Source organism: Lagenorhynchus albirostris, chromosome 20 (assembly GCF_949774975.1).
Source record: "Lagenorhynchus albirostris chromosome 20, mLagAlb1.1, whole genome shotgun sequence".
Taxonomy (NCBI): domain Eukaryota; kingdom Metazoa; phylum Chordata; class Mammalia; order Artiodactyla; family Delphinidae; genus Lagenorhynchus; species Lagenorhynchus albirostris.
The window spans coordinates 23,677,329-23,689,826 of record NC_083114.1 but is presented as its reverse complement, the minus strand read 5'-3'; the positions used below and the strand labels follow the sequence as shown (position 1 = coordinate 23,689,826).

The window sequence follows — 12,498 nt, the reverse complement described above, 5'->3', positions numbered from 1 at the left end:
CTCTGTGTGTAGGTTGCCTGAGGACATCTGTTCTTCGCTCAGACAGTACGGGGTTAAAGGAGCCCCTGATTTGGAGGCTCTGGCTCAGTCGGGCCGAGAGGGAGGGAGGGGTACAGATGTAAGGCAAGCCTGTGGCAGCAGAGGTCAGCGTGACATTACACCAGTCCAAGGTGTGCTGTGCATTCTCACAGGGAAATTGTCTCAGGATCATGGGACCCTGGAAGCGGTGGGCTGCACAGGCTCCCAGGAGGGGAGGTGTGGATAGTGACATGTGTTCACACACATCCTTCTTGTTGGTGGCAGCAGCAGCCTTAGTGTCTCATGCCCGTCTCTGCGGTCTGCGCTGTTACCCCTGGCTCGCGCCCGTCTTTGGAGCTCCTTTAAGCAGTGTTCTTAATCCCCTCTCCTCGCGCACCAGGTAACAAAGAGGCCATAAAAAGTCTCTTGCCAGGGTGGAAATCTTGATTTAGGTTAGACAACACACATACATCATGAAATTTTCATCAGTATGTGGCTGATCTGATATGAATATAAGTGGCTTTACAGTCAGTCTTCAAAATGGTTAAAGCAATATGTGGCAAAGACTGCTATGTGTAAAAATGACCATATAATTTATCATCTAAACTAGGACATTTTTGAGAGCTGAAGAGAGCACTGTTTATATTTATATTGAGAAAGGTTAACTAGGAATATCCTTGGCAAGTCAGAAGTTATAGTCACCCTAGCTACATATTATCCAAGACATATTTGGTCCATCTTAGAGGAATGGGAAATTTTCAGACTTTCTTCAGTATCACTGTTACTGAACTCAAGTTTGGGTGTTCACCACTGTAAAGCCAATACTCAAGAGACACGTGTTGGTTAGAAAGGAAAGCTTGCTTTATTCAGGAGACTGGCAACCTGGGAAGGCAGACTCATGTCCAAAAACCAATTCCTAAAATTCTGCTCGATGATGAAAGTTTTTAAAGGAAGAATCATTTGGGGAGGGGGTCAGAGTCTTTGTTATCCTCCACTGTGTGCAGACTTTCTTCTGATTGACTTATGGTGAGGTAGGAGGGCAGTGCTCCAGCAATCTTGTGCTCAGCCTGAAGTTATCCTCCTCCACCTCGCTGGGGGCCTTATTTCCTACAGAAGAACTAAAAGGTATTGTTATGTATATTCCCTAAGGAGGAACCAGGACCCTGTCCCAGAGCTGCACTATTGTTTCTTGACTGCACCTTTGTTTCTGCATTCCCTCCCTTCCCTGTTAAGCAATTGTTGAATCTGCCCTTTGGAAATCAGGGAAGGTCAAGGAGGCTGAATGAAGTCTATTTCCAACAAATAAGAAGTGGGGAACACAGAAAGAATTTGTACCTGTGAGGATCCCACAGGGTCCTGCTCTGTTTCATCACTGTGGGATATGGAGGTTTCTATAAGACTTACCTTCATTCTACCCAGTCAAACACTACTGTGTAGTTCACAGCTGGACAGCATTTCCCTAGTTTCCTTTACATTTAAGTATATTCAGGAAACTAAATTCTAGTCAATGAAATGTGGGAAGAAGTAATGAGTATCCTTTCTAGGTTTATGCCATGAAAACAACTTTTCCCTTCTGGCCTGATGTATGCATCATGGTAGTTTGAATTCATATGTTGCAGAAAGCAGAGCCACAAGGCAGAAGGCCTGGGCCCTGAATTGGAGAGCTGTGCAACAATCAGGAAAACCACTTTGGGATTTTACATATGTGAGAAATAAACTTGTACTACACCATTGAGATATTAGAGTTTACTTTTTGCAGCAGGTAAACTAGCATTATCATCACTTGCATTATCTTAACTAATATATTGCATAAACATTAGCCTCAAATTTGTGAAATGTATCCTCTTTCTTTCTCATTGAACTGTGAGCCTTTCCAAAATAGTAACCTAGAATAGGTAGTAAAATATCGTGAGTATACTCTAAATATTATTTTTGGATTGGATTGGATTGAATTGAATCCTGTTGAATTGGATTGAAAGGAAACATTATACATAAATTGGTAAGAAACTTCAGAGATGAAAAAGCTTTCTTCCAGCTAGAAGGAACATGGACGTTTTCAAGGAGAAAGTGGCCTTTGAGCTGATACTTGAAGAATTGAATTACTTTGGATATTCAGTGATGAAAATGATGTTACAGGAAAAATAAGTAGCATGAGCAAATGACACATAAACAAGAGAAGACAGTTTAGTCCAAATAGGATGTAGGGTCAATCAATGAAAAAAAGTATTTAAATTTACTTCAGTTTAGAAATATTTACTGGATACCTGTTCTGTCAGAATTATAAAGCCATGAAGAGATAATTTAAGAAAATAGTGTATATTGAACTGGTCAAAAAGTTTGTTCGGAGTTTTCTGTAAAATGCGTAAGATTACAGAAAAACCCGAATGAAATTTTTGGCCAACCCAATACAACAAAGCAGAAGTATATAATACCTTCTTTGAGAGCACAGAGAAATGAATCTCAAAGGAGACTAGAGTGAGATTTTTTTTTCTTTTTTTTGCGGTACGTGGGCCCCTCACTGCTGTGGCCTCTCCCGCTGCAGAGCACAGGCTCCAGACGCGCAGGCTCTGCAGCATATGGGACCTTCCCGAACTGGGGCACGAACCCGTGTCCCCTGCATTGGCAGGCGGACTCTCAACCACTGCACCACTAGGGAAGCCCCTAGAGTGAGTTTTGAAAACATAAGTTAACCACACCTGACAGAGCATGGAAAACATCACTTGCCCATCACTGTGTAACCAAAAGGGAGTCATTGCAGGGTTATCATTGTGATCCTTGAATTATGATCAATGAGTGTGGATATTGTTTTGTAAATACTTGCAAATCATCAAAGAATTTTAAAGGGGCAATGAAAGACATGAGAAAAGCATTGTTTTAGGGAAAGGGGTCTTAATAGTGGGGTAGCATCAGGGAACATGGAGATAAGATGTACTGTTATTAGGCAGCTGTAATTACTCATTTAAGTAATTATTGAGGACCTCTGTCTAGGTAGTATATAAATGTATAGTAAAAAATAGATTAGAGCTACAGCAGAAGTAGGATCAATGTCTTAATTCCTTGGGTATTGGAGGTGAGTGTGTATCAGTATATGGATTACTGTCAGTAGTGAGTAACAGAAAATACCAAAGAAGGTTTATTTCTCTCTTCTAAATGTAGGCATTCCAGCTCCATCTATCTTGTTATTAGAAATGAGGCTTTTGCTTCATAGTTCAGGATGACTACTTGAGCTCTTGCTATCATGTCCACATTCTAGCATCCTGGAAGAGATGAGAAGAGGCATAGCATTTCCCTGTAACATTTCTTGGATGTGCTACATGCTAGCATCTCATTGGCCAGAACTTAAATCACATGTCCACACCTAGCTACAAGAGAGGTAGGAAAATGTAGTCTTTATTCTGAGAAGTCAATGTGCCTTACTAAAAACCAAGGCTTCTCTTGTTAAGGAAGAAGAGGAAAATGAATTATTAGCACTGTCTTTGTCACAGGGGCAAAAGAGAATTGTTATGATCATGGAGCGATACCTTATCTAGGGGGCTGCTAGAAAGGTTGGATAGAACTAGAATGAAATATCCAGGTGAGGAATATAAATTTTTGAATTATCTTTACTGAAATAGTAGCTGAGATAGGTAGAATGAGCAAATCTTTCCAGCTACAACTGTCCAGATAATTCAAGTTTCAAACTTTTCTTTTGTCTTTGTTACTTAAATAATGGAACTCTAGTTTGGGTCATCTACACAACTCAGATATCCTCATAATTCACTGGCTCTACCACTTATAAAGTATGTGACAGCACCTGTCATATAGTGCATGATAAGCAAATACTGAGTAGATCAGAATTTGAAAGGAGAAAAAGATGTTGAGCTGATGGTATATGAAGAAAAAAATAAATTAATAAAACCACCTGGTCTTTTCCTAAGAGTTGCATATGGTCTTATTTCCCACCATGCTGATTCCAATGGGTCATTTTGTCTGCTTTCCCTGCAGCCCCATTGGGCATTGGGCTTTGTCCCAGCAAATAGCACAGGTTACCTGCATGAGTTCCCTGAATCAGTTCTGTTTTCACAGGTTCCTTGGTGACTATACTTTGACTTGAAAATGTCATGAATGTCATCAGGGGCTTTTGAACTCTCCCTTGGTCAGGCAGGGCTATCTTTTTTCCTTCCATGAGTTGGCTCAGGATCTGGAGGATAGAGTGTGCAGATCATGTTTCTTCAGGCCATCATTTTTTTTTTTTAATTTCAACCAGATTCAAGTAAAATTATACCATAATTCCTGGTTTCTTTTTCTGAGCAATTTTCTACTTTTCGGCTTCTGCCACATTCCCCTTCTGGCATTTGGTTGCACTGCCCCTCCTCCCCTGCCCCATACCACCACGACTAACATCAAATAATTAAAGTAATAGATGTTATATATCAAGCACAAAGTATTGTCTCATATTGACTGTCCTTCTGACAGCCCTTCAACGTAATTATTACCAATTTTCAGGTAAGGACACTGAGGTGTTTTTTTTTGGGAGGGGGGTGGGTTGAGCATTTAAAAGATGAAATTGTTTGCTCAAAGTGACACAAAATTCAGTCATAAATTTAGGATTTAGTTACAGGTTGCTGTGTACTTTCCATTATTTCACACTGCCTCTCAAAAGACACAAATAGAACAAAAAAATTCACAATTTGTATGAAAACGCAAAATACCCCGAATAGCCAAAGCAATCTTGAGAACGAAAAACAGAGCTGGAGGAATCAGGCTCCCTGACTTCAGACTATAGTACAAAGCTACAGTAATCAAGACAGTATGGTACTGGCACTAAAACAGAAAGATAGATCAATGGAACAGGATAGAAAGCCCAGAGGTAAACCCACACACATATGGTCACCTTATCTTTGATAAAGGAGGGAGGAATGTACAGTGGAGAAAGGACAGCCTCTTCAATAAGTGGTGCTGGGAAAACTGGACAGGTACATGTAAAAGTATGAGATTAGATCACTCTCTAAGACCATACACAAAAATAAGCTCAAAATGGATTAAAGACCTAAATGTAAGGCCAGAAACTATCAAACTCTTAGAGGAAAACATAGGCAGAACACTCTATGACATAAATCACAGCAAGATCCTTTTTGACCCACCTCCTAGAGAAATGGAAATAAAAACAAAAATAAACAAATGGGACCTAATGAAACTTCAAAGCTTTTGCACAGCAAAGGAAACCATAAAGAAGACCAAAAGACAACCCTCAGAATGGGAGAAAATATTTGCAAATGAAGCAACTGACAAAGAATTAATTTCCAAAATTTACAAGCAGCTCATGCAGCTCAATAACAAAAAAACAAACAACCCAATCCAAAAATGGGCAGAAGACCTAAATAGACATTTCTCCAAAGAAGATATACAGACTGCCAACAAACACATGTAAGAATGCTCAACATCATTAATCATTAGAGAAATGCAAATCAAAACTACAATGAGATATCATCTCACACCAGTCAGAATGGCCATCATCAAAAAATCTAGAAAAAATAAATGCTGGAGAGGGTGTGGAGAAAAGGGAACCCCCTTACACTGTTGGTGGGAATGTAAATTGATACAGCCACTGTGGAGAACAGTATGGAGGTTCCTTAAAAAACTACAAATAGAACTACCATATGACCCAGCAATCCCACTACTGGGCATCTACCCTGAGAAAACCATAATTCAAAAAGAGTCATGTACCAAAATGTTCATTGCAGCTCTATTTACAATAGCCCAGAGATGGAAACAACCTAAGTGTCCATCATTGGATGAATGGATAAAGAAGATGTGGCACATATATACAATGGAATATTACTCAGCCATAAAAAGAAACGAAATTGAGCTATTTGTAATGAGGTGGATAGACCTAGAGTCTGTCATATAGAGTGAAGTAGGTCAGAAAGACAAAGACAAATACCATATGCTAACACATATATATGGAAGTTAAGAAAAAAAAAATGTCATGATGAACCTAGGGGTAAGACAGGAATAAAGACACAGACCTACTAGAGAATGGACTTGAGGATATGGGGAGGGGGAAGGGTAAGCTGTGACAAAGTGAGAGAGAAGCATGGACATATATACACTACCAAATGTAAGGTAGATAGCTAGTGGGAAGCAGCTGCATAGCACAGGGAGATCAGCTCGATGCTTTGTGACCGCCTGGAGGGGTGGGATAGGGAGGGTGGGAGGGAGGAAGATGAAAGAGGGAAGAGATATGGGAACATATGTATATGTGTAACTGATTCACTTTGTTATGAAGCAGAAACTAACACACCATTGTAAGCAATTATACTCCAATAAAGATGTAAAAAAAAAAAGACACCAATAATTCTGCTTGTTTCCTTTCATTTCATTTGACTTAGCCTTGCTGAGTTCAAGCTTAAGAGAGATATGAGATTTTAGTCTCATTCAAAGCTATTACTTGTGATTGCAAGTTATGTGTGAAGTGAGATTAATCCCACAATTGACTAACTCATTGATTTTAGAAATTATCAATTGTTTATCAACTGTGGTTTAAAAGTTGATTTATTATGTTAATACCATTTTAGTATTCTGAATATAACACATACATTTTCCTTATTGCTATGACTTAGGGGAGGCCAAGCGAATCTGGACATGGACTTAAACTTTTGGGGTCTGAAATTTCATGCATCTTTTTAAACATGAATAGACTTTACTACCAAATTGATCTATAATATTTATGGAAAATGCATCTATACCTGATTCTAAGATGATAAATAATAGTAAAAAAGTGAAATACAAAATGTGTCCTCACTTTGAAACATTCATCTCATGAATTTGTGTCAGAAGAGAATCATTCATTAGACAGAACTACAATGCTTCTTGATTAATTGCCTATTTGTCAGAAGTCAAAATTATTTTTAAATGGATTAGCATTATTTTATCATTATTTGTCTGTTACCCAAATATTTTCCTTTAAAAAATAAACACTTACATTACTATGGCAATGCAAACTGCTATACATTTTGTATGAAGTAAGTTAAATACATTTATGCCTTGTTCTTTGACCCTGATTTTGGTATACGTGCTAAAGAAAGATTCTGAAAGAGGGAGAGCAGGGTATGCTCTGGAATTGAAAAAGTTAATTGCAGTATTCAAACAACCAAATGGCCAATAGGCAGGGAATAATGGGGAAATTATGGCAAATTTACTAAAAGGACCATTATATGCACGTTAAATATAAGAATGGAGAAGACAGGGCCTCCCTGGTGGCGCAGTGGTTGAGAGTCCGCCTGCCGATGCAGGGGACACGGGTTTGTGCCCCGGTCTGGGAAGATCCCACATGCCGCGGAGTGGCTGGGGCCTGTCAGCCATGGCCGCTGAGCCTGCGCGTCCAGAGCCTGTGCTCCGCAATGGGAGAGGTCACAACAGTGAGAGGCCTGTGTACCAAAAAAAAAAAAAAAAAAGAATGGAGAAAACAACCCATGACATAATAGTTGGTGAAAGAAGCAGAAAACAAAATTATAGCTACACTATTACAGTTACAGAGATTAGAGCTGATCTTTATATCCCCTTTCTTTTGTGTTCTACTATTGTTATTATTTTAGTTACATGGTTCTTAAAGTCTAGGAACTACTTATCATGAAACTTATTTTAGGGAAAAAGTGGAGAGGAGTCTTAAGTTGGGTATTCCTGTAAAACCTGTGAATAGCATTGCTAAATGGTGCTTTACATGTCTTTCTCCATTCCTAGATTTATTAAGCAAATATTCATTAAATACTGTGCCCAGTACACCTATTATATGAGCTGCATTGTAGTAGACAAGGCACACCATTTACCCTTGAGATAGTTTTAGTTTAGTTAGACAGATAGGGCTATGGGGAAATTACAAATTTAAAATACATGAAGAAATTGTTGTAGCCATGAGAAGACTGAGACATGATAACTAAATGTAATGTGGGATCCTGGATGGCATCCTGGAACAGCAAAAGGACAGTAGGTTAAAAACATAGGAAATCTGGCTTCCCTGGTGGCGCAGTGGTTGAGAGTCCGCCTGCCGATGCAGGGCACATGGGTTCGTGCCCCGATCCGGAAAGATCCCACATGCCGCGGAGCGGCTGGGCCCGTGAGCCATGGCCGCTGAGCCTGCGCTCCGCAACGGGAGAGGCCACAACACTGAGAGGACCGCGTACCGCAAAAAAAAAAAAAAAAAAAAAAAAACATAGGAAATCTGAATAAAGCGTGGACTTTAGCTAATAATAATGTGTCAACACTGGATCATTAATTTTGGCAAATGTAGTAATGAAGCAAGTTAGTAATAAAGGAGATAGGTATGGGATATATATGGGAACTCTGTACTATCTTTGTAACATTTCTATAAATCTAAAACTTCTAAAATAGAGAGAGAGAGAGAGAGAGAGAGAGAGAGAGAGTGTGTGTGTGTAAAATAAAGGAATGGCACAAGACCACTATTTTCTCTCCTGTTTCTTTGTTTTGTCCTACTTTAGTGGCCTCTCCCTCTTAATCTCATTTTGGATTTCCCTCCTTTGTTTAACCTCTAAATATTGAACATTCCAGAGCTCAATTCTGTGTCCCTTTTGTCCCTCTACATATTTTCACTTTCTTCTTGGTGACCTCTTCTAAATTCATGGTTTTAAATATCATTTATATGTCAAAGAGTCATAAATGTATATCTCCTCTCAACCTCTCCTCAGAACTCCTTTTATATCCAACTGCCTACTTAACAACTCCCCATAATTGCTCACTAGCCTTATCAAATGGAGATCTTTACTCCACATTTCAAAGCTACTCTTCCCCTAGTATCTCTTGTTATCTCAATATCTGTCAACATCTAGTCACTCAGGACAAAAAAGGTGGAAGTTATCCTTGATTTATGTTCTTTAACTTCCTTCATTCAACTCATCAGCTAGTACTATTCACTCATCTCCTGAAATATACAGAGAAATAAAATATGTGTATATTTTATGCAATATGTATAAATATATATATATAGGGTCCATCTACTTCTATTTTCACCAACACTATGCTAGTTGAAGCCAACATCATCATTCTTCTGGACTACTACCTAAATCATCAGGCCTCATCTTGACCCTTTCTCCTCATACATCCACTATGGTTCACCCATAATTGCCACATTTATGTTTCTGGGAAAAGCCACTCCTGCCTGGCTTCTTAGGATATTTTAATCCACCTGAAATACTACAGCTGCTGATTTTCTTGAGGTCAGATCTTCTTTGTCATTTAAATTTCAGATTGAGTGTCAAAAATCTGAAAAGTCATCACTGTTACACAATCTAATGTGTCTTTCAAGTCATTCTCTATTACCTCAACTTATTTAATTATACTGCAAAGTATGTTTCTCTATCTAATATTTTTTTATTATTGTTATTATTATGATTTAGTCATTGCTATGATCTAAATGATTAGATCAATTCCAGGAATACAAAGCCTAAACAACCTACTACTTTGTGTTTTTTTTTAATTTAATTAATTTGCAGGTTCTTATTAGTTATTTATTTTATACATGTTGGTGTATATATGTCAATCCCAATCTCCCAATTCATCCCACCACCACCACCACCACCACCACCACTTTCCCCCCTTGGTGTCCATACATTTGTTCTCTACGATTTCTGGGTCATATGGTAATTCTATTTTTAGTTTTGTAAGGAACATTCATACTGTTCTCCATAGTGGCTGTATCAACTTACATTCCCACCAACAGTGTAAGAGGGTTCCCTTTTCTCCACACCCTCTCCAGGATTTGTTGTTTGTAGATTTTCTGATGATGCCCATTCTAACCGGTGTGAGGTGATACCTCATTGTAGTTTTGAATTGCATTTCTCTAATAATTAGTGACGTTGAGCAGCTTTTCATGTGTCTTTTGGCCATCTGTATGTCTTCTTTGGAGAAATGTCTATTTAGGTCTTCTCCCCATTTTTGGATTGGGTTGTTTGTTTTATTAATATTGAACCGCATGAGCTGTTTATACATTTTGGAGATTAATCCTTTGTCCATTGATTCATTTGCAAATATTTTTTCTGATCTGAGGGTTGTATTTTCATTTTGTTTATAGTTTCCTTTGCTGTGCAAAAGCTTTTGTTTCATTAGGTCCCATTTGTTTATTTTTGTTTTTATTTCCATTACTCTAGGAGGTGGGTCATAAAAGATCTTGCTGTGATTTATGTCAAAGGGTGTTCTTCCTATGTTTTCCTCGAAGAGTTTTATAATGTCCAGTCTTACATTTAGGTCTTTAATAGGTCTTTAATCCATTTTTTAAAAAACATCTTTATTGGAATATAATTGCTTTACATTGTTGTGTTAGTTTCTGCTGTATAACAAAGTGGATCAGCTATAGTGTACGTATTTCCCCATATCATGTCCCTCTTGTGTCTCCCTCTCACCCTCCATATCTCACCACTCTAGGTGGTCACAAAGCACCGAGCTGGTCTCCGTGTACTATGCAGCTGCTTCCCATTAGCTATCTATTTTACATTTGGTGATGTATATATATCAATGTCACTTCATCCCAGCTTGCTATTCCCCATCCCTGTGTCCTCAAGTCCATTCTCTATGTCTGTGTCTTTATTCCTGTCCTGCCCCTAGGTTCTTTTGAAAGTTTTTTTTTAAAGATTCCATACATATGTGTTAGCATACAGTATTTGTTTTTCTCTTTCTGACTTACTTCACTCTGTATGACAGATTCTAGGTCCCTCCACCTCACTACAAGTAACTTAATTTCATTTCTTTTTATGGTGAGTAATATTGCATTGTATATATGTGCCTCTTATTCTTTTTTTTTTTTTTTTTTTCGGTATGCGGGCCTCTCGCTGCTGTGGCCTCTTCCGTTGCGGAGCACAGGCTCCGGACGCGCAGGCTCAGCGGCCATGGCTCACGGGCCCAGCCACTCCGCGGCATGTGGGATCTTCCCGGACCGGGGCACGAACCTGTGTCCCCTGCATCGGCAGGCGGACTCTCAACCACTGCGCCACCAGGGAAGCCCCGCCTCTTATTCTTTATCCATTCTTTTGTCAATGGACACTTAGGTTGCTTCCATTTCCTGGCTATTGTAAATAGTGCTGCAATGAACATTGTGATATATGACTCTTTTGCCTTATTGTTTTCTCAGATTTTATTCTTCTTATAGTTTAATTCAGGTTTTTTTTTTTTTTTTTGCTTTTTTGTGTCTTCTTCCAGTAGAATATAAGTTTTTGGAAAATAGCAACTTTGTATTCTTGATTCTTAGAACACTACCTGACAATCACAGGACCTCAATAAATGTTTCAAGTGACAAATAATCAGTGGACAGTAAAGTCCTGAAATTTAGGGAGAGGAGGGGCTACAGTGGAGGTAGAATGATAGGAGAAATTTACTGAAAGGAGTGAGAACTTGTAAGGCTTGGAGGATTGAGTAAGACTAGTCAATAAGTAGATAAAGATGGAATTCCAGAAAAAAAAAAGAGTAGAACAAAGGTGGAGAGAGCAATAAACATGGTCTCCTTGGGAAAAGCAGGTGAACAGAAATTTTGTGAAGATTATGACATCAGAATTTGTGGCAAATCCAAATTGCAGAGATTCTTGGAATCAGCAATGTTAGTAACTTTCCTTCTGTTGATTTTCAGCTCCAACTACCTTTGAGCCTTTTAACCATGATCTCATTCTAAGTCTTTTGAGTGAAAGTAATATACGCTGCTCCATCACCATTTTTTTTCTTTATTTATTTCCCAATGCAAATTTTGATGTCAGCTTGCTTGGGTCTGGCCCAGTGTGTAAGGTGATTCTAGGTTATACCCATCTTCTGTGGTTGGAACTGCCACAACAACAAAAAGGAGTATAAAATTGAAATAGTTTTTCCTTACTATCAAAAGAAGGGCCTTTGCTATGTGTATTTCGTCATCTGACAGTGATGACAGCATTTATTGTCAACACAATTTTTTTTATTAGACAGCTGGATTTTTCCCAGGGGCTGGTTGCACATCAAGTAAGGAAATCCAAATCCACAGACAAAGAGAAGCAGAGAACACAGTGGAAAATAAGGCTGCTTTCTGTTCACCCGTTTGTTCTGAGAAATTCTTAGCTCTCCACCCACGGGAAATCAGATGTAAACAACAACAAGATGATTATTGACAATCTGGCTGGGAGACGTTAAAATGGAAATGCAGTACTTATCTTGGTGCTCTAGCTCAGATAAACTACTGTAGTAGTATAGCAGAACTTTAAATGAGGTGCCTTTTAAATGTGCTGCCCTGTCTTTCCAAATTGCCAAGCAGTAGGTAGCCAGACTGGGAATTTGAAAACATATTATGTAAAATGTCTTTATTTTCTTCAATTCTAGCCTGTATTCAGTTCTAGCCTATATTTTGTAATTGATGGGCATCAAGTGGGCCCTGCTTAGGCTGACTGATTTTTGCAGGGTGAATCTGGATCATTCACAATGCATGTTAAAGAAAGCTAATGAAAACTCTACAGTTCCATCATTATAATAGACTTG

General features: G+C 38.7%; 1 protein-coding gene across 1 annotated transcript in view; it reads left to right on the top strand.

Annotated features, from left to right (window-relative positions):
- Positions 1–12,498, top strand: part of CA10 (carbonic anhydrase 10) — a 626,304-nt gene that overhangs the window by 95,254 nt on the left and 518,552 nt on the right. The window lies entirely within an intron of this gene.